Consider the following 22,967-nt stretch of genomic DNA (forward strand, 5'->3'; position numbering starts at 1 on the left):
GAGTTTTTTTCAATATCTTGGAAACAACCATAAGCAATAATATATCCCATTACACCAAGTTCCAAATTCATGAAATTCCCAAACTTCATGAAATCCATTTTGATTTGGAATTCCCATATTGATGGAAACTCCCAAAATCCTGAATATGGAGTTTTTGGAGGTATTTTTGTTGCTCATAGAGCTCCTTGTGTCGTTGTTGAACCTAGGTTGCCCTGAGGGCCTCATTGTCTTGTTGTACCTACTATACTGCTTTAGTTCACCTTGTAGGGATTGCACTTATTTCAGTAGAGCTGATGGCATTGGAGACCTTTTGCCACATACTTAAGGTAGCGCAGGAGGGCGGTCTTTGGAAAGAACTCCATTGGAATTATGAGTTTTTGGGTAGAGGTGAGGGCTTGTGCCAGGGTGGTTGTGGGAAGTGCCGGGTCTTTGTTTCCTCCTCTATGGGGTGCTTTTGGGCTTAGGAATTTTTCTTAAGTAAAGAAATCCAAGACTTCAAGTTAAGCTTATTGTGGTTAGAACTAGAGGGGCCTACTTGTGATATGGTGTGGACAAGGGCATCGATAGTTTCTCGAATGGCACATACTCCTTTTGTGGTGATTGAATGGGGATTTTCCACATAAGTAAATGTTGTCTCCTCTTGTAATACATACAGCTATCCATCTGTGATAGCCTTTGTAGAAGTTTGCAAGGAAATCCAATTGGTGCAGTAGTCTATGGTTATGAAGATATATCTATTTTTGGTGTATGATGTGGAAGGATTGATAGGTTTGACAAAGTCAAGTCCCCTTTTTTGAAAAGGCTCTAAGGGAAAATTTGGATGAGGTATAACCAATTTTAGGACAATGGTTGATGGAGCTGTTGGCAAATATCACACCTTTGAATAAAGCAACATACATCACCATGCATAGTTAGCAGTCATAGTTGTGCTTGTTGGACCTTTTGAATTATAACACCAGCCACAAAGTGACCCTTGAAAATGTTGTGTTGAGCTTCCTCCATGACCATATCCTTTTCCATGAATAGAACAACGTGTTGCAACACTTTGAATAGTATTCTATGGTAGAGCTAGCCTAGGATGGATTCACAAAGTGCCAACTTTGAAGAGCTAGTCATTTACGTTGGTCCATTGAAATGTGATCCAAGGCTTGCCCTGAGTCTCGAAAGATTAGTAATTCTTCATACACGTCTAGGGAGGATTGCATGAGTCAAATTCTTGGTTGTTATTAGGTGCATGGAATAGTTGGGCATCCGAAAAGTCATCATCTACTCTAATCAAAGCTTCTCTAGAATCAAGCTAGGAGAAGAAGTCAACAATCACATGTTGGGTACCAGGTTGGTATACAACCTTGAAATCAAATTCTTGTAGTAATAAAAGCTAGTAGGCCAGTTGTCCTGCGACATTCTTGATGCTAGGAGGCATATTCCACGGTGGATTCCGTGAGGTTTTATGGTGGATTCCGTAAGATTTTATTACCAGGGCTCATACACAAAGTGGATTCTTTGTGCAAGATACATATTTAAATTAATAAAAGTTTATGAGTTTAGAGTGCGTACTCGTGATAAAGTAAGGTTAGGATTGATTTCTAACCAATTTATTTATGTAATTGAAGACTGCTAGGTATTCACTTTTGTCTGTTTAATTGTATTATTTTACTAACGATTGTGAATGCTTCAGTTGATGTGTAGAGATAGCAGTGGTGGCAGTGGAAAGCATTAGAGGATAGCGTGTATTCAAATTTATCGTCAATATTTTGATGGGCGCGTGTCTTAGACATGGCGCCTATATTTTGTCGTGCTTATTTATCAAGGCGCTTGATATTTATTTATTATTTTTGTATGCGCATGGGTGCACGATTTAGATATTTGTATTTGGACATTGTATTTGGATACGCGTGACTTCTTGGATGCCCATTAGCTTTAATTCTATTTGGCACAAAAGCAAACTCAAAAGCTAAAGCATGCTATTTTGTAATTTGGGCTATTATTTGAGCTTGAAGATGATTAATATATAAAACACATGCTTTGTGGAGTGCTCATACAAGGCATGGGGGGAGATTGCACACAATTGGTCTCTTGTTCATGTCGTGCAAGCTTTCTACATTGATTTGTGTGCAAAAAGTAGAGTTCTTTTGTTCTTGGGGACCTTCTAGCGCTCACTAGGCGCGCTTACGGCATCCGATCTGCGCACCAGTGGTATCAGAGTGAAGCTGAGATCGAGAGCTTCCAATCGCTTACCATCTTGCGCGAAGGCGAAGCTCCTGGAACGATCGAGCTCTACAATTAATTTCATCACGAACGGTTGATACCAGTGTGTTCCTGGTGGTCAAGAACCCCCTTCTACACTCTCTGATCGCGAAGGACTAGTCTGTGGAGGCGGAGGACCACGTAGACATCTTCTTCTTCAAGTAATTTACAAATAGACTGATAGTAAGCTTCCATAGCTCAAAAGTTTAAAAGTTTTAAGTCAAAGCTTAATAAGCTTATTAAAAAGCTTAAGGGCCCCCAATTTTTCGATTTGTGGCCGTGGCATGTACTCACCTGGGTCGACGGCGCAAAAAACGGCCTCCCTCCTTAAAAATGAAATCATCAACAATCAGATTCTATAAGCTTAATCACATAAGCTTTAAACTCCTAAGTCTTCCAAGTTACCAAGCTTACTTACTTTTGCAAGTTACTTAAGTCACAGAGGTCACTACAGACTTACTTCAACCACTCCCATAAAGGCTATTCATACACAGAAGCACAGAATCACGATATTGCTCTCTGGTAGACTCTACTCACACCTGCAGACTTGTTGAACCAGTTTCAGCAAACGCAGAAGGTCATACGCAGGTCATACGAAGATTATACGCCGTTTCTACGAAGACGGTTGTGACAACAAATACCGCAATCGCAAAGGACAAAGACTACAAAAGCCAAACAAAAAAAAAATACAAGCCTTGTATACCCATCTTTGAGCTACGCTCATCCCGCTAATAAGATTTCGAGAGTGTGAGGTCTTTTGGATTTTACAGGATGTCGGAACAACATATGGACGATTTTATGGTTGAAGGTGATTTACCCGAACCAACAATGGAGCAAAAGTTGGATTTGATTATGATGTAGCTTGATGAAGAACAAAGAGCCCGGCAAGCTTTGCAAGTTCAATTGGCCAATTCATAACGATCTACCACCGACAAAGATGGACCGCAACCCGAAGATCTTATACGGCGTATCATCGATGCGACACTTGAAGCCCAATCCATCCGCAAAGAAACAAAGATAAGTAAAAGAAACTTCAAATTTTGTACTTCCAATGGATCACGAGATGGAAAGACTGCACTTGCATTTATCAGACAATTTGATGATTACTTCCATGAAGAGACATATGCTGAGAAAGACAAAATTAAATGTGTCACTAACCATTTAGTTGATTGAGCATCTTTATGGTGGACTGTGGTCCACAAGAGCATTGATTGTCCCACTACCTGGGAGAGTTTCCAAAAGAAGTTTTTGCAGAATTTCCTTCCTCCTCAGTTCCATGAAAAAGCCATAAAGCAATGGGATCTTCTACAGCAAAGAGATCATGAACCTATTTTCCAATACAGTGAACGTTTTTTGGAATGCCCTACTGCAATTATGCATGCTCGAAGATGTACCTGAAGCGACTCACAAACGCAAGTTTATGTCTGGCCTACTTGGACATTATTATGTTGAAGTCAATATGTTCAAGCCAACAACCCTTGAAGATGCAATTTCCTTGGCTCATGACACTAAAGACAAGATTTGCGGAAGAGACAAGCGACCACAACAATTTCAAACTAATGGTAACTATGGTTCCAAACAATTCAATTCAAATTTTTGAAGATTCAATCAAAGTCGTTTTCTTCCATCTTCATTCCGTAAGTCTTGGACACGACCACCTGCTTTGCCATCAAATACCAATCCAAACCCTAAGCCATCCTCACAGCCAAATCCCACCATTCCTAAACTTCCTGCCATTACCAACAATGTATCTAAAGCCAAACCCATAGTTTGTTACAAATGCCATCAACCTGGACATCTAGCAGCCAATTGCCAGATGAAAAAGCCACCTGTCCATATCAATTATCTTGGAGCAATGGAAGAAGAAGAAGGTGAGAAAATGCCTGACTTTACGGAAGATGATGACGCCATTGGTACTACTTCGGATACTTTGCCAGGTATGTCAACTCCACATTCTTTGTTAACAATGAAATGTTTTGTGCATGATAAAGAAAAGATTATTTTACATGATGATGGTAGCACACATGATTTTATTTCTGCAAAGTTAGTGAAAGAATTGAATTTACAAACTGTTTCTACAAATTATCGCATTAAAGGTGCATTCCTATGCACGAGATATAATGGAACACAAGAGGTGCATAATTTAGAAATTAAAATTGGTGGCTACACTGAACGAAGAAATTTCCTAGTTGTACCTTTGCAGTCTAGTGACATTATTTTAGGAAAGACTTGGCGTCATCAGTATAATCCTGACATAGATTATTCTACGCATTCAATTAAAATTTATTTTCAAGGAAAACCAATCACATTGCATGGTATGCATGCTTCTAATAATTTTCCACTGCTTACTCATACTCAGGCTAAACGTGCATTATGTAAAAGTAGTAAATCTTATTTAATATGGGTGAATGAACTTCAAGCTAAAGAAAAACAAATGCATCCTAGGCATACACAATTTCTTGCTCAATTTCAAGATTGTTTTGCTGATGATTTACCACCTGGACTACCACCTTCACATCCTGAAGATCACAAAATAGATTTAATTCCTAGTACACAACCACCATGTAAAGCACCATATAGGCATAACCAAATTGAGCAGAAAGAAATTCAAAATCAAATAGAGGAATTTCTTAACAGAGGATTAATTAGACCTAGTAGTTCTCCGTTTGGTGCACCTATCTTATTAGTAAAGAAGAAGAATAATACTTATCGCATGTGCATTGATTATCGTTCCCTAAATAAAATTGCTGTTAAGAATAGATATCCAATTCCTAGGGTAGATGATCTTATGGATAAACCACAAGGATCTGCCATATTCAGTAAGATAGATCTTAAATCTAGTTATCATCAAGTAAGATTGGATAAATCTGATATATTCAAAATTGCATTTAGAACACAATTTGGACACTATGAGTTTCTAGTGATGCCTTTCGGTCTAACTAATACACCCGCTACATTTAGTCACATGATGAATCACATATTTTTGAAATATCAGCATTGTGTCATAGTATTCTTTGATGATATATTGGTATTCAATAAAAATGAGAATGAGCATTATGAACAAATGTCTTTAGTTTTCAAGTTGTTAAAAGACAGTCAATTGTATGCTAATCTAGAAAAGAGTGAATTCCTTCAAATAGAAATTGAATATCTAGGACACATTGTTTCATCAGAAGGTATTAAGGTTGACCCTAAAAAATATAGAAGCAATTTTAAATTGGCCCATACCCAAAAATGTGCATGAGTTACGTTCTTTTCTAGGTCTTGCTAGCTTTTACAGAAAGTTTGTGCGAAATTTCTCATTACTTGCATTACCTTTGACTAAACTTTTAAAGAAAGATATTGTTTATAACTTGACTAACAATCAACAAAAATCTTTTGATTTATTGAAACATGCATTAACCCATGCTATTGTATTACAACTATCTGATTTCAACAGACCATTCTTCTTAGTAGTTACCCATGCTAGTGGATCTAGAATAGGAGCCGTCCTTATGCAAGATAATCATCCCATAGCCTACTCTAATTGTAAACTCAAACCATCTGAACTTAAGTATTCTATATATGATAAAGAATTGCTAGCTGTAATACAAGCCTTACGTCAATGGAAATATTATTTAATGGGTTCTGAATTTATGATCAAAACTGACCAACAAAGCATCAGACATCTCCTTAGTCAACCCCAAATATCTGACTAACACATTAAATGGGCAGCTTTTATTCAAAGTTTTCATTCCCTTATACAATATCAACCAGGAAAAGAGAATGTTGTAGCTGACCCTTTGAGTAGAAGATCGACAATTCATAATATTTCTGTCATATCATTTGATTCCCTTATCCCTATGAAAGATACTTATCATCAGGATCTTACTTTTCAAGCTGATTGGAATAAATTAGTTACAAATAATTGGATTCCTATTGATTCACTATCTTACAATAATGGATTCATGTTTTATGAAAAAAGATTATGTGTTACAGTTCCATTTAGATCTTTTGTTTTGAATGAAATTCATTGTCCTCCATATCAAGGTCATAGATGTATTATATCTACTTTGCGTACATTGACTGAAGATTTTTATTGGCCACATATGGACACTGATGTATCTAACTTTGTATCAGAATGTTTAGTTTGTCAACGAGTGAAAAGACACCATGGTAAAAAATATGGTTTACTAATGCCACTATCTATTCCATCACGACCATGGGAACAGATTTCAATGGATTTTATCACTGGTTTACCTAACACTAAAGCTAACCATGATATGATTTGGACTGTTGTAGACAGGTTTAGCAACCAAGCATATTTTATTCCATGCAAGAAAACTTTAACTGCATCTCAAGCAACTCAAATGTTTTTGAAAATTGTGTTTACTAATCATGGTTTACCAAAAGTTATTATTTGTGATCGTGATTCTAGATTCCGTAATAATTTTTGGATTACTTTGTTTGCTAACTTAGGAACAAAGATTGATTTTTCATCTGCATTTCATCCTGAAACAAATAGACAAACAGAAGCTACTAACAGTACTATTTTAGATCTTTTACGTGCTTACACTATTTCAAAACCACACACATGGGATACACATCTATGTTTACTTCAGTTTGCATATAACAATACACCACATACAACTATAAAGAAAGCACCATTTGAAGTTAGACTGCCTACACCTGTTGCATTATTATCAAATAAAATTCAAACTGCTGATGATATTCCTAATATGCATGCCACTATTTTTGATGAAGTTAAAGATATGATTGCCAAAGCCTAGCAATCATATACAAAACAAGCAAATAAGAGAAGATAGACTATGAATTTTAAGGTTAATGATTATGTTTGGTTACGAATAGAAAAACATAGATTACAAAGTGTAGATAAACACCCAGTTGTGAAATTAGCACCTAGCTTCTATGGACCATTCAAGATCATACACAAAATCAATGACAATGCATTTAAACTAGAACTACCACAACATTGGAAAATCCACAACACCTTCCATATTAGTTTATTATGACCTTTTAGAGGCCAATTACCTGTACACCCTGTCTATGAAAACCCAATTTTGCTAGATGAAGAGACTGAAATCCTTGAGCATGAAACTATTATAGATACTGACTTTATGACCACTAGAATTGGCCGTAGATATTCTAGATAATTGGTCAAGTTTGAAAACCATCCTATTGAAGAGGCCCAATGGATGCATGCTAGAGACTTAAATGCTTTCCCCACTCTGTTAGCTCCACATTGAGCTAATAGCAATTGAGGACAATTGCCGTCCCACCCCAGGGGTATGATTCCAGGAGGCATATTCCACGGTGGATTCCATGCCACGGTGGATTTCATGAGGTTTTACGGTGGATTTCATAAGATTTTATTACAGGGGCTCATACGCAAAGTGGATTCTTTGTGCGAGAAGTCGATGGGGACGTCTATCCTTTTCAGGTGTTTTGCTAATTTAGTGTGTACATGGGTGATTCCACAAAATACATATTTAAATTAATAAACATTTATGAGTTTAGAGTGCGCACTCGTGATAAATTAAGGTTAGGATTGATTTCTAACCAATTTATTTATGTAACAGAAGATTGCTAGGTATTCACTTTTGTCGGTTTAATTGTATTATTTTACTAAGGATTGTGAATGCTTTAGTTGATGTATAGAGATAGAAGCGGTGGCAGTGGAAAGCATTGGAGGATAGCGTATATTCAAATTTATCGTCAATATTTTGATGGGCATGTGTCTTAGGCATGGCGCCTATATTTTGTCATGCTTATTTATCAAGGCACTTGATATTTATTTATTATTTTTGTATGCGCATAGGCACACGATTTAGATATTTGTATTTGGACATTGTATTTGGGTACGCCTAACTTCTTGGGCACCCATTAGCTTTAATTCTATTTGGCACAAAAGCAAACTCAAAAGCTAAAGCATACTATTTTGTAATTTGGGCTATTATTTGAGCTTGAAGATGATTAATATATGAAATACATGCTTTGTGGAGCGCTCACACAAGGCATGGGGGGAGATTGCACACAATTGGTCTCTTGTTCATGTCGTGCAAGCTTTTTACATTGATTTGTGTGCAAAAAGTAGAGTTCTTTTGTTCTTGGGGACCTTTTGATGCTCACTACATGTGCTTACGGCATCCGATCTGCACACCAATTCTACTTCTTAAGGAGATAGACTAGAGCAAAGTGATCCACATGGAAAAAAAAAGGTTGGCCAAGTAAGTGGTACCAAAATTTCTCGACAAAATAGATCCTTCCGAGGCATTCTCTTTCTATTACAGAGTAGTTCTTCTCAACAACAGTAGATGTCTATTTGTTGGCATATTGCATCTTGTTGCACAAGCACATTGCCTATTTCCCTATCAAAAGTGTCGACAAAGAAATGCAAATATTTGTCCACTCTAGTAGGATCAATATTCGACCCTTTGACAATAGTAGTTGGAAGCATCAGAATGTGAGGTATATTGCCACATTTTAGCAAAAATCTGCCTCGGGAGTGTGTCTGAGCTAATTAAGGGGGATAGATACATGGGCCAGAAGGTGCAAGTGTTGTCCATGCCATCAAACTTTACCCAGAAACTATATTATTGTAGTTGGGGAGTTAGGAAATGGAACCTACACGATGGTGTCTACTTTGTTGGCATCCATGGCAATGGCATCATTGGAAATTATGTGATCTAATAGGACACCACTCTTTACTGCAAAGATGCATTTCATGGGATTTGGATTTAGACTAACTTTTGGCCTCTAGTGAAATAGAGTCAAAGGTCATACAAGTGGAGTAAGAGTGCCTCAAACCCATTGAAATCATCTAAGAAGACTTGCATGAAGTCCATAACATAAGGCCCGAAGATTTCCTATATATCCTATTGTAAAGAATCACGGGCATCCTTTAGCCCAAACCACATTGTTGTACAAACATAGATACCTCAGGATATAATGAAAGTAGTTTTAGCTTGATCCTCTAGAGAAAGCCTATTGTAACCACAGAATCCATCCAAAAATAAGTACATCTCATGACCAACAATCTCATCAAGAATGCTATTGAGGTATGGGATAGGAAATGGATTTGGAATTCTTGCCGCATTTAGCTTTTTGTAAAAGCTCCATTGGGACTAAGCCAATGATGTCGAGTGGCCATACTCTTTTTTGGTTTTCCATGCAGACTAGGAATGGGGCTTGGCTCCTAGTGTATTAGCCCAAAATCACTACAAGTAGCCACTATAATGATGTTGAGTCCAGACCCACTATCCAACAAGATATTGTTGATGACTTGATTCCAAAATATAAGAGAGATGATTGGAATGGTAGGGTCAATAGACATTGGTCCTAAAGGGAGGGCTCCTACTTCATGTTCTTCTTCTAATGCAGATGTAGTCATTGCTACTACTTTGGGCTCTACTAAAATGGACCAACCTCACTCGATTATCTTCAACAAGTGGTCCTTGAATGTTGGGACCAAACTCAATAAATCCCCTTGTGGGATAATAATGGAAACTAGACCCCATGAATTCTGGGTATCGAATGCATTTGGAGTTACCTATGCAGAGGTCAACATCTTTTCTTAGTGAGCACACTAGTTTCCTTCTGCCCTCACTAGTTTGTTGGAATGAAGAGTTAGCTTGTGAATGTAGCATCATGATCAATACTTTGATGGTTGCTTCTTGTTTTGGATGTGGTGTTGGACTCAAAACCAATGGTAGTCTATGTCTTGGTACCAATGTTTCTTGTGGTCCCTTTTGTTCTTGCAAGTCTTAAATTCGGTATTGGAAAAGACTATGTATTTTTTAGTACTACTAGTTATTTTGCCATCCATGCTACCACTTAGTGGTAGACCTTCTCTTGTTTAGTCGTCCGAGGGGACTCCTCTGGGCTTGTCATCTTTGCCTTTTGTCCCTTTCCTGACCAGGTAACCATGATGGCTTTTGACTCAAGGAGTTCTTTGATTTTCACCATGTTGATAGTTGGTGGGTGAGTTTGCTCTTGACTCTACTACTTCTGGGCATCATATTGCTAGGCCTCTACTACTTCTGGTGGGTGAGTTTGCTCTTGACTCTACTACTTCTGGGCGTCATATTGCTAGGCCTCAAGACATTTCAATCTCCAGTGGCCTCCTAGCATACCAAAAAAACATTATCTATTCTGGGGGTGATAATATCCTGCTCTACCTTCATGATTTTTTTCTTGTCCTGTGTGGTCTATGCTAGGAGATGAACAATCTTGTTGTGTATATGACACTACTAGGACCATGGCAGTAAAGGGTTTGTTGTGATTCCAATTGGCTGGCTCCTTTGACTCCATGCTAGGACCATGTATTAACCATTTCTCTTTCTCTCTCTTCGGCTCTTCTCCTCTCTCCTCTCAGATTCAGTCATTACATTAACAAAGAAGTGCATTAGTAGAGACCAAAGTTTAGTCTAAGTCTTGAGTGGGGTTGGGTTATGTACTTCGATTCACCATGCATTAATTGGTAATTTAATAATAAAAAACTACAAAGTAAAAATTTCACCCATAAAATGAATCTGTTTAGTTCTCGTCTACCCACATTGCTGCACCTTAGGTTGATGATACACAATTACAAGATTGAGATTTATCAATCAAATGGTAGTTTGTTCAAGTCCTATCTATTATGAGTGGTTCTATCATGATTCTAGTATGGTTTCTTTGCTTAAGTCCTAGTTAGGGATATAGTGTGAATTGATTATATTCTATTTCGATTGCTTGATTACGGGGGATAAGGATGCTTGTTTGTTTACATAGCATAAAGCTTTCGATTGCATGTGTATATAGGTCATGTCGAAAATTTTCCATAGGCTTTGTGGATTTCTTGGGGTTTTCTGGTCTTATTCTTGTAAGTCTTGTTCTTTTCCTTCAGTTTTTCTATCTCAGTTGTGTGGTTTTTGTATTAGTGTTTTGTAGGAATTCCCTCTGTTTTCTTGATTTTGTGTGTTTTTGCGTAAATGGTTTGCATGGAACCTTCGCATTCAACATATTCCTCTTCCAATCCATGATTATTCTCTCCTATATTGGATGATGATTACATTCGTAAGGCTCGTCTTCATCTCTTTGTGGCCCTAAAGTTTCCTCTAGTGGATGTGAAGTTGTATTACTCTTTTCTGGAGACTTACAAGAAGCTTTTGGGCTTGGTTTATGACTATTGATTCTATTTATCCCTTGCAACTGTCAACAAGCCCTTGTTCCTACCTTTTGCAGCTTCCCATGTTCCTAGTAGTAACCATTTATCATCCATTGCAAATATCCTTGCCTTTTTGCAAAAGGAGACCTCTACTCCTTTGGTAGCAAACAAGGTTGACACTAGTTTAGGAGTCTTAATAGCACATATTTCCTCTCCTTTATGGAAGCAATTATGTCAATTTCTTGAGGACCAATTTATGTTGGGGCAAGCATGCATCCAAGTGTTTGTCTAGAGAATTATTCACTACGTTTATCACCATCCTTGAGGGGGTTAAGTTGAACTAGTGTAATTAGCAGGACACATAGGAACTAGGGTTTAGACACCTAGTCACACTAACCGGGGTATATAAGGTGTAAGAGTCCTAGTTAAGGGAAACCAGTTATTATCAAGAACATACTCTTCACCTTCATATCCATCTTCCATGGCGTCCTCCTCCTTTCTCCCATCTTTTATTCATTTCTCTCTCCTCTTCTAGTCTTTCTTTCTCTTCTTCTTTATCTCTTTCTCTCTCTTCAGCTCATTCTCCTCTCTTCTCTCAGATTCATTCATTACAAGTGGTATCAAAGCATTAGGCTTTGGTCCTTTTCTCCTTTTCAAATCCCAAACCCTACTTACTCAAGTTACAGGTACAGGTATAGCATCTCAACTTTTTGGAGCAAGTAGGAGCTATGGCTGGAGACTTGAATATATTTGGAGGTAAAATGGCTAGCTTAGCAGGTCATTACTTATTTTCATGCAAATTTTAGGGGTTCCAGGGGGCAAGTTGGAGATTCAATAGTTTAGAGGAGGGTAAAATCACAATTACTTTTTTCTTTAGACTTCTCTATCTTCCCCAACAAGGTTTTCTCTCAAGCTTCCATGGTGGACTGCTCCCACATCTCCTCCTCTTATTGCAACCAACCTTCATTTGTTGATGCTAACTCCTTGATTTTGTGTGCTTTGGATTAATCCCAAGTGAGTATTAAGCCTTTGTAAATGGGTAAGTAGCAACCACTGAGTTACTGGACTGCCAAGGTAATCCCTATCCAAGCTCTTGTTCATCCTTGTATCTCATTAAATGATCCAATGTTTCCTTTCCAATGCATCTCATGTAGATTGCTTAATAAAAATGTATGCCATGTATACTCCTACTAAGGAAAAAGGCCAATGTGAGGTGAGGTGATAAGACAAAAGAGAGGTGACCCTCCCTTACCACCTAAGACCCTAAAGGGGTGCACAACTTGGCCCAAGGGGAACTTTGCCCACCTCTCACAGTGATCCAATACTTGTATGCAAGTGTAAGTACTCTCCTATAGTCACCACCACTGTCGATGAAAAAATCCTCTTTCAACACCCTTTCAGTGCTTATGATACCCATATATGATACTTGAGGTGTATACAACCAGAAGAGATGTATGGTATTAATCTCCACTTATGCAGTGATGATGTTGCTTAATCCCTCAGCAGTCTATGAGCCATTCATACAGTGAATTTGCATCAAGGGAGAGACACTATTTTTAGTCATAGTCAATCAAGACAATCATAAAGATTCAATTACAAAAATATATATGTATATTACCTAGGAGTGCATCCTATAGCTTCTCTCAAAGAGGGCTTCATGCCCTCCAATTTGAATTAAATACCTCCCCAATTAGAGCTACATTCTGAAAGTTATGGCCATTTTTGTGCATTGAGGTCACTATGGAGAGGGTGCACACCACTCCAGGACAGGCACAGAAAACCACTTGCAAAAACTTCTAATCCCTTTTTATCGCAAATCTTAATAGCTCATCTCAAACAGGGATTCCTTCCTTCAATTTGAATTAAAAAATCACCAATCGGAGTTTCCCACCAAAAGTTACACCCCATTTACTGAGAGTGGATCATGTGGACTGCATCTAGATGGTTGGCCAAAAAGGTAAAAGTAAGGCCCATGAAGAACTCCAGAGGGAGATTAGAGACTCCAAGATCTCCCATGAAGGATGGACCTAGCTTGTTGACATAAGATTACCATGGTGATATGCATGAGAAAGTGCCCATTCTAGATCCCTATAGCCTCAACCACACTTTATGTCAATGCATGAGCTTCGTCACATGGAGATGCATAATGACATTGTCACCAAGCACTGCCAAATGATGTTCAAATTTGATGAAGTAAATGAGAAAATGGCCATCTAGAACTCTAGGACGCAACAAACCCCATAGCAGCTCACCACTCTTGTAGCTTAGCTAGCTACAACTTCATCCCAAGAGAAGGAAAATGAATCCAAGTGTGAATCTCGATGCCCTCCACCATGGGAGCCATTGCATGGTCCACATGGCATTCTTGGATCCAAGGGTATTCCCCCTTCTTCCTATGAATTTGGTGAACCCTCTAATGCTCATAAGGAGCCTCTATTGAGCTCCCCCACCAACCATGTAGCCAACCCTCCAGTGAGGCCCTCTCTCACCATTGGTAGAATATCCCCTACTCTCCCTTAGAGCCCTAATGGAACTTATATGAATCAGTCACACTATGGACAATATGGTATTAATGGCTAGCATGTCAATCATGGGCAGCATGACAATAATGGGCAGCATGGGATAAATGCTTATTAACATGGTATGTATGGGCATCAAGGTATATATGGTCATCATGGTATGCATGGACAACGAGGGTTTCATGGGCATCAAGGCCCTCATGATCTCAATGAAAAGATTCTACTCACTAAGTATAATGGGCAATCTCCCTCCCCATCAAACATGGAGGGATGGACATCCAAGTTAGAGTCCTACTTCAATATCTACCCTCGCACTAATGATCAAAAAATAATCTTTTGCTTCTCTCCACTTGGAAGGATTTTCCCACACATGGTGGCATTATATCAATCAAGAGAATCATTAGTTCATTGATTGGGAAGACTTTAAATTAATATAGTTCAAGTATTTGTATCCGCTATGGAAAAAGAGCGGTTGGCAAGATGACGGTACACTCTTGGCCAATGTAATCTCACTATGTGAGAGTACAAAAATTAGTTTATGAACTTGACCATGTATGTGGAGAGCATTAGTGATGATATCAAATTGCATAAGTACATCTACGGATTGGAACCGAACCTATCGGTGGATGTCATGGGCCAAAATCCTATCACACTATTTGATGTGATTGAATTGGTTGAAAGATATGCAAGGAAGTACCAAAAGAATGAAAGTTTTCAACAGCATTATGGATAGCCCCATACCCCTTTAAGATCAACCCCATATGGAGGTAATTTTAGAGGCAATTACATGCCTAATAGCGATCCCAAAATACCCATTTGGGACCCTTCCATGCTAAAAGAAAACATCTATTGAGAGTAAGTATGCTAAAATAGACACTCCACTACATCACCCTCCAATGGCTGTAGTGGCCAGTGGTTCATTTCACTAGATGCTGTGAAGGAACAGAAGGAAAAAGGCCTATGTTTTAAACATGGGGATAAGTACACTATCAACCATGCCTCCAAGTGCCCTTACAAGATAGCCAAGGTTTATGTTCATAGCATGTATGTAATGGAAGATTGGCACAATGATGAGGATGACTTACTTGTTCCATTATGAGATGAGTATGTTGAGTATGTGGATCACAAGTAGTTCTATGGCCCGGAGGATGGATTCCCCTTTGACTTGGGTGGTTGTCCATCCTAGGCACTTGAATTGACATCCCACTTGACTGCCAACTCGCTTTGCTCCATCTCCTTGGATGCTTGGATGGGTTCTCGGAGCCCTAGCACCCTAAACATCCAAGGCAATATTCATGGGAAGCATGTCTTTATCCTTGTGGACAATGGTAGTACTCATATTTTTGTCAATAAATCAGTCATTGACTAATTGAAATGCACCCCTACAAAATTACAACATCCCCTGAAAGTTCAAGTAGCAAGTGGAGAGGAAGAAATCAACACATATGTATGTCCTATAGTCCACCTATGCTTGGCTTTGATTGGCTAAAACAATTGGGCAAAATTTCTATGGACTTCTCTTAGCTCTATATGGAGTTTTTGATGCATGGATAACTCATTCACTTTGAGGGAATTCAAGATAATGCTAGTTTTTATCGCATTATAGCAAAGCAACTCAAACCAAAGTTTAAGAAATGCTCATAGATCTTTGTCTTGCAGTTGAATAAGGAAAATTTAGAACAACCCTCCAAAGTATCTAAGGATTTAGCCTTGCAGGCCCTACTTGAGGAGTATAGTGATTTATTTCAGATGCCTACAAACCTTCCCTCTAAGAGGCAAGTGGACCATCCACTTAATTTAGAGCCCCATTCTAGGCTAATGAACAAGCCACCTTATAGACTCTCCAAGTGTGAATGTGAAAAGGTTGCAAAGAAAGTCAAGGAGTTGCTTGAGATGGGTTTCATTGAACCGAGTTCTTTCCCTTATGCATCCCCTATCCTATTAGTAAAAAAGAAAGATGGCTCTTTCTACATGTGCATTGACTATAGAGATGAAAAAAAATCACAGTGAAGAACTGCTATCCCATCCCATGGTTAATGATTGCTGGATGACTTGAAAGGGGCATGATTTTTCACTAAGATTAATTTGTGCTCATGCTATCACCACATATGCATGAGAGAGGGTAATGAGATCAAAACAACTTTCAGGACTAATTGTGGATTTTATTATTTACTACTGATGCCTTTTAGATTGATTAATGCCCCCACCACATTCTAGAGCCTTATGAATAAAATTCTTCACCCCTTCCTGTTCAAGTTTGTGCTTATTTTCTTTGAAAACATCCTCATTTATAGCAAGGCACAAGAGGAGCACTTTGGGCACATGTCATAAGGGTGTTTGATATATTGAGAGAGCATTGACTCTTTGCTAAAGAAAGTAAGTGTATTTTCATGTAGACATTTATGGAGTACTTTGGAATTGTTAGGAAAAATGGCATACAGGCTGATCCTCCCTAGAATGTGTAATGTGTCAAGGACTAGCCCACTCCATCCACTACTACTTCATTAAGTGGTTTCTTTGATCTCTCCTCATTTTATGGATGCTTAATTTAGCATTATCCCACCATTGTAATAAGGATAGCAGGCTTAGGCTAGTTGGCTTCTTGTAGCCCCTTCCTATTCCTGAATGAAAGTGGACACATGTCACCATGGATTTCATCACGAGCCTCCCTGTTACTAAGAAAGGATGGAATAGTATATACATGGTAGTTGATTTCCTCACCAAATATATCCACTTTATCCCCACTAAGACACAATACACTATCTCTTAGGTGGCCACTCACTTTATGGATTATGTCTTCAAGTTACATGGCTTGCGACAAGTCATAGTGCATGATTAAGATGCTAAGTTTATGAGCACTAAAAAAGTAAATAAATGACTTGAGATGTACTTACGGTACTTTTTCCATGATGTACAGCACAGTTGGGACCCGGGGTTGAATGCTGAAATAAACTTTATTTTTTGGTTGATTTTTGTTGTTTTTGTGGGTTGAATGGTTGATTTTACATGATGATTGATTGGTTTGGAAGTGGTCTGAGAGTGTTTTGGATAGGGTGGAATGGTTTTGATAAGCTCATTATGTTTTTTAGTAAAGATGTGAGGTTCTGATTCGGTCTAATAGCTTTTGTTTTGCTTCTATTTTGTTCCGTTTTTCTTTTACATGGAAGGATGGAGTAATGATTGATGAAGTTTAAGGTTTTTTGAAATCTCAGTGAATGGTTTTTTATGGTTTTGATTGGTTTTAGTTGAGCTTGATGCTTTCTGTTGACCTTCTCTAACCCTAGGTTGAGCTTCTGTAGAGCCTCTGTTCTATTTTGTATGCCTTTGTATGTGTTTTGTCGGATGAGGGTTTCATATGGGAAAGTTTTATAGCCTTGGAAAGAGGTTAATAAAAGTTAAAAAGAGCTCAAGGAAGTGGAAGAAGGAGCCATTGAAGACTCAAGAGAAGACTGAAGTGAAATGATAGTAGTAAGCTATGAAGAGTCATTGTAGTAGCTCTGGTGACCTTTCATATCAGACACACCTCTTGGGAGGGGTATTCATGACCAAGGGTTATTGTGAGTGATTATTGAGTATTGTAGTGAGGATATGATTTACTATTTGGAGAGAGTGTGTATTGAGTTAGAATAGCCAATTCTATACAAGACAATGTATCTATCGATGAGAGATTGTGAGAGAAAGCTATGGAAACTTTGAAGGTGAATTATATGTGATATATTTTCATTCAAAGTGGACTATTCTTTTGTGTTTTCAATGTCTATCAAAGAATTCTATGAAGAATATGAAGAGACAGATGGATTTTGTTAAAGTTAAAGCCATGGGAGAATTGTTTCTATGAAGTTGTGTGAAGATTTCTTATTCCTAGTGTTATTTTCTTTGTTGAAATCATATCAAATATGAAAAAGATGGTTGTTGATAGTACAATATAGATTTTTATTGTAGTAGAAACCCCTTTTTCTTAGTGTTCCTCTTGGGGCTTCATGTTTTTGGTGCACAACTGGGGAAATTGTCCTCAACAAGCATTTGAAGAGGCTGAAAATGAAGGAAATGGCATTGCCAAGAAGAGAAGAATTCAATGGATGCTTGCAAAGTTTCTTCTACCATTGAAGAATTGGATATTCTCATTGACAAAGCCACTTGCTACAAGATGTTAATCCCACAATGGCAAAAACATATAACCATCATAATGTAGGCTCTATGTGGTGGATTATTTCCTCTTCCTTCTGCTAAAGCAACAGAGACGTGCATCTTGGTGGCAGATTGTTTGGGAACAAATTGAAGTGCAGAAATAGACAGAATGATCATCCATGGGAGATTTGACATTCATTGAGAAGTTTCCATACATCATCAAGTGAGAGATTGTGAAGAAGCTTCAAGAGTAATGGTCAATGGAAGCTTACAAAAATAAGAAAGAAAAGAATTGGAATTTGTTTGTGGTGGATGCTCAACAGCAGGATACATGGGATGCATGGTGCACTAATAATCTCCTATTTGTCCAATTAGCAATCCACTGAAAGCTAGTAGACAGAGTGTTCTTCACAACATACACTATTAAAACCATCAAAAGTTGGCATTACTATGATGATGACAACACAACGATCCCCAAAAGAATGAGGTTTGACACTTTTAGAATGGGATACCTTCCCCTTTGTAGCAGACTAAACGTTGAATTCAGAGACGTAGAAAAGCATAAAGTAGAAGCAATGTTGGTAAGAGAGTCCTCCAAAGTCTGAAGCCCTCCCTGATTCTATTCTATTGGGCATAGACCAACTGGGTGGAGCTAACTCCCTAATGAATGACGCAATCAAGAGGCAAGCACTAGAACGAGTCTAGAGGTACATGAGAAGAGAGAAGGGAAAATTTGACATTGAGAACAAGCTAGCAGCAGAAGCCTCCTTTGATGCCCTAACGAAACTCTTTGTAGAAGTCCCCATTGCGACTCAAGGTCCCCTTCCTAGTCAGATCTATCCTAAAAATATTGATGACACGCTAGTGAATATAGTCCCATTGCCCATTTTAAAGGGAGAGTACAATGAAGACCTTGATATGCATATAATAGAGTTTATGGTAGCATGGGTGGCTAACAATGCCAGAATCCCTAAACATTAATTGGAAATATTCCTTGCCACTTTCAAAGGTGTGGTGTTTTAGTGGTATGAGAGAAAAATAGCATGAACTTTTGGCACATGGGATGCAACTTGAAATTGGCATTCCTCACTAAATTTAGGTATGAAGGTTTTGAAGAGCACATGCGAGAGGAGTTCATGAATAGTCCTATGGTGAATGAGTAGAAGCCTATGTCTCGCGAATGGAATCCATACTGAAGAGATAGACCAACCATCATTTGGACAAAGGCATCCATAAGGGAGTTATCCTTAGAGGCCTACAACCAAAAGTTTGCAAGTTTATGGAATTGAGAAGACTAGTCTATCTACAAGCTATAGTGGAAAGTGCAAGATTGTATGATGAAGTTGAAGCAAGGTTGTCAATGACCTCAAGAAGAGGATTTTTACCTCCTCCCATTATAGAAGGAATGGCATACCCACCAAATGCAGTCTTGGGGATAGTTCCCTACCCCTATCCTCAAATGCAAATAGTGTTGCAATATAATCGTCGAATCCAAAGTGGTGGCCGTAGACGACAATGCCTCAAATGATGGTTCAACCACAATAGCAGTGGCCTTAGACATTTTCCCCAATGGTGACTCAACAATAGTGGAATCCTACCAATTGGAATCAACAACGCACCCAATCTCAATAGGAGCTCTAAATCAGAACCAGAATAGAGGACACTTTGGATCAACCCAACTAGTGTATGAAGTAATCACAAAAGCTTCCCAAAACCCTACTACAAGTACTCCAGGAGGTGAAAATCTAAAAGACTGCCTATCCAATTTAGTTGCAAGCATCAAGAAAGAGCTTATGGATGTGATTACAGAATAGCTACAAACATTGAAGGTGAATACCACCAATATATCCACTCCTATGGGAGGTGGGAGAGATGTGATGCATTCTAATACATGGTGTGGAAAATGCCATGAAGTGGGACGTTTGGCCACTGAATGTACTCGAAAACCAACTATTTGTGGAGCCTTCTATTCATATTTTTTGAGGAAGAACCATACAGAGGATATATGCTCTCTGAAGGAGATACATAAAAGAAGAAAGAAATATGAAAATGCAAGATTCAACTTGCTAGAATCCAAAATGACAACACAAGACATTGGACCAAAATTTAGGGAGTTCGGTCCTAATTTCAGTCCAAGGAGGTTTTCATCTCAGAGTTATAGAGGATGACAGTCTGGTGGTGGCCAAAGATCAGAGGTGGAATATTACGGATGTGGAGAAAAGGGACATATCTCATTGAACCATCCAAACCCTAGAAGGTCCATGGACTATAAGCTCTTATGCAGTTGATGCAAAAGAGAAGGCTACACTGCCAAAGACTATCCAAGTCCTTCTCCTATGAAAGCTAAACCTAACACTCAATAGAAGACCCAATAACTTACTTCCAATTTGGTGGAATTGAAGGTTGCCACAATAACACGTGCAAAGAAAGGAGAATCCTCTGTTCTATAAGAGAATGTTCCCTTTGCTAAGACCATGAAGTTCAACCTTCCTAGGGAGAATAAGAATAGTGCAGCACAGAACAATGTAGTATAGAGCACTACAGAGCCACAGAGGCAATTACAAAGATAGGACAATTGACTTATAGAGGCCCTCTGGGCATACAGAACCTTCTATAAGGCTACTATAGGATAGACCCCTTTCTAGTTGGTGTATGGAACAGAAGCCATCTTTCCTGTTGAAGTCTAGCTACTCTCTTTGCGCATGGCTATCAAAGAACGCTTAGGAGATGATGAGTCCCTGCAATGCTATCTCTTGCACCTGGAATGTCTAGGTGAGACTCAAAGGATGGCCCTATAGTGCATGGAAGCCACACAAGCTCATAGAAAGGCCTATCATAACAACTTCATCAAGCAAAAGGAGTTCAAAGAAGGTGACTTAGTCCTAGCCTATGATTCCTGATTTGGCAAGTTTCCAGGCAAGCTTCAATAATGTTGGATGGGTCCCTATAAGATACTTGCCATCAACCCTAATAGCTCTATTCAAGTTGAGACATTCCACGCTTCGAACGATCCCTTCTTGATTAATGGCTATTGCCTTAAGATATATTACCCTCCCTGAGGATCCTAACAATCACCGCTGATAGCTCCCTCATTCCTTGCATGACGCTTAGTATGACTTTACCTACTACTCTTGGTATCCCTCTTATTGATCCTGATGATGTTTCTTCATTCTATTCGCCCCTCACAGCCATCTTTCACTCCAATGTGGCTTCCTTTCCATCCGATACATTAGAGGTGGCGAGGATGGTTCTGATACATGGTGTTGTTTCCATTCCCTTCTTTCAAAAGAAATTTAAAAAAAGAGAAAAAATAAAAAAATAAAAATAAAGTTGTTATAGGAGAAAAGGAAGAAATTCATTATCATAATAGGCCTCATTCCAAGAAAAGGTGGCACACACTCTTCGATGGGAAGCTGGCTATGGAAAAGATGGTAACACCCCGTAGTCCAAGACAATTGAATCTTTGGTAGAACTCTTGCAGCAAAAGTTCCAAAGATGCCTCCCTTGGTGTGTTGAATCTTGTAACCTCATCAAGTGCTTCTGATTCCTTCACCAGATGATGTTTCTTATATGCAATCGAAGTATCAGACTTGTTGCCTTCCTCCCTGGGTGTGTCTCTTTATCAGGCAATCCATGTTGACATCATTAACCACATGAAGCTGATTGTCATTGACAAACCCTCTCACACTGTATTCCGGCACATGGTGGGATACACTATTACACCATCAATTCTGCACAAGGTATATAACCTTTGTACAAGTGGTAGTAAGGATTCAATCAACCAGATGTGAGGAACCCAATTGCCCTCCTGTAATCATCAACAAAGCATGAGACAGAGGGGGGGTTGAGCATGGTTGAATTTCCTTCATCAACTAAGAGGTGAGGATTGAGGGATGTTCCAACACTTGGAGATAGGTACGTTCTCATTTCCCTATGCATACACGAGACATGCCTCCTCCTCCATCACTCTACACCTCATTCTCTTTGGCACAATGCACAATAAGGCTCTTTGGCCTTTCTTCTTACATCTATGCCAAATGGGTTGGAATGCACAGATGCACCATCAATTGTGAACATTGGTATACTCCCTTTGAACCATTCTCTTTGTCACTTTCTAAATTGGATGTGAGCTATGGGTTTCACTCATTATTCTTCAAGTGACGTGTACCATGGGGTGAGTGACTGATCTATCATGTCAGCCTGAGTGACTGTCGAGATTGCGTGCTATATAGCTTGCCATCGACAACCTAACCAACATTTCAACAACAAAGCTATCTCCATGGGTTTTGCTGTGCATGGTCTCTGCCATGTTGGATGAGTGTGACATGGCAAGCATTGGTACCTCCTGTTGACGACTAAGATCCTTCATGCGACAACGATGGTTTCCCTCAATCATCTACAAATCGATCCAAGTTTTCCTAATTCGACTCCTTTTGATTTCAAGAGTAAGTCATGTTTTAAGTGTGGGGATATATGTATATTGGTTGTGATAATGTGTTAGGACCTTGTTGTGTCGTCAATCTACTCTATTAAGGTCTTAAGTGTGGGGACGGATCCTTGTGCATCTGCTTTTTGCATATCCTCCTAGACATATTTCTATTGGCAGATTTGAGCATACGATGTCCTAGTCGTGCCCCAATGGGGTTCCTTTCCCATCCACCCCTCCTCTTTTCAACTTGTCTTGGGGTTGTTTCTTGCTTACATGTTTACCTTTTTCCTTTGTTTTGTTTCTTTTCCATGTGAACGCCCCCTATGTTCACCAAAATCACAATTTGACCTTACAACCCTATTTGTCCCTTCAAACCGACTACTTTTGATTTTACAAGCCCCTTTTTTGAGCCACGGGTTATATATTATTACTTTTTGAAGAATGTTTTGTCCATTTAATGTGTCTTCATGTAAACACACATTTTCTCCTTCAGAACAGC

The sequence above is a fragment of the Lygodium microphyllum genome, chromosome 18, assembly GCF_053477565.2.
Source record: "Lygodium microphyllum isolate KBCC chromosome 18, Lygodium_microphyllum_v1.1.10, whole genome shotgun sequence".
NCBI classification, from domain to species: domain Eukaryota; kingdom Viridiplantae; phylum Streptophyta; class Polypodiopsida; order Schizaeales; family Lygodiaceae; genus Lygodium; species Lygodium microphyllum.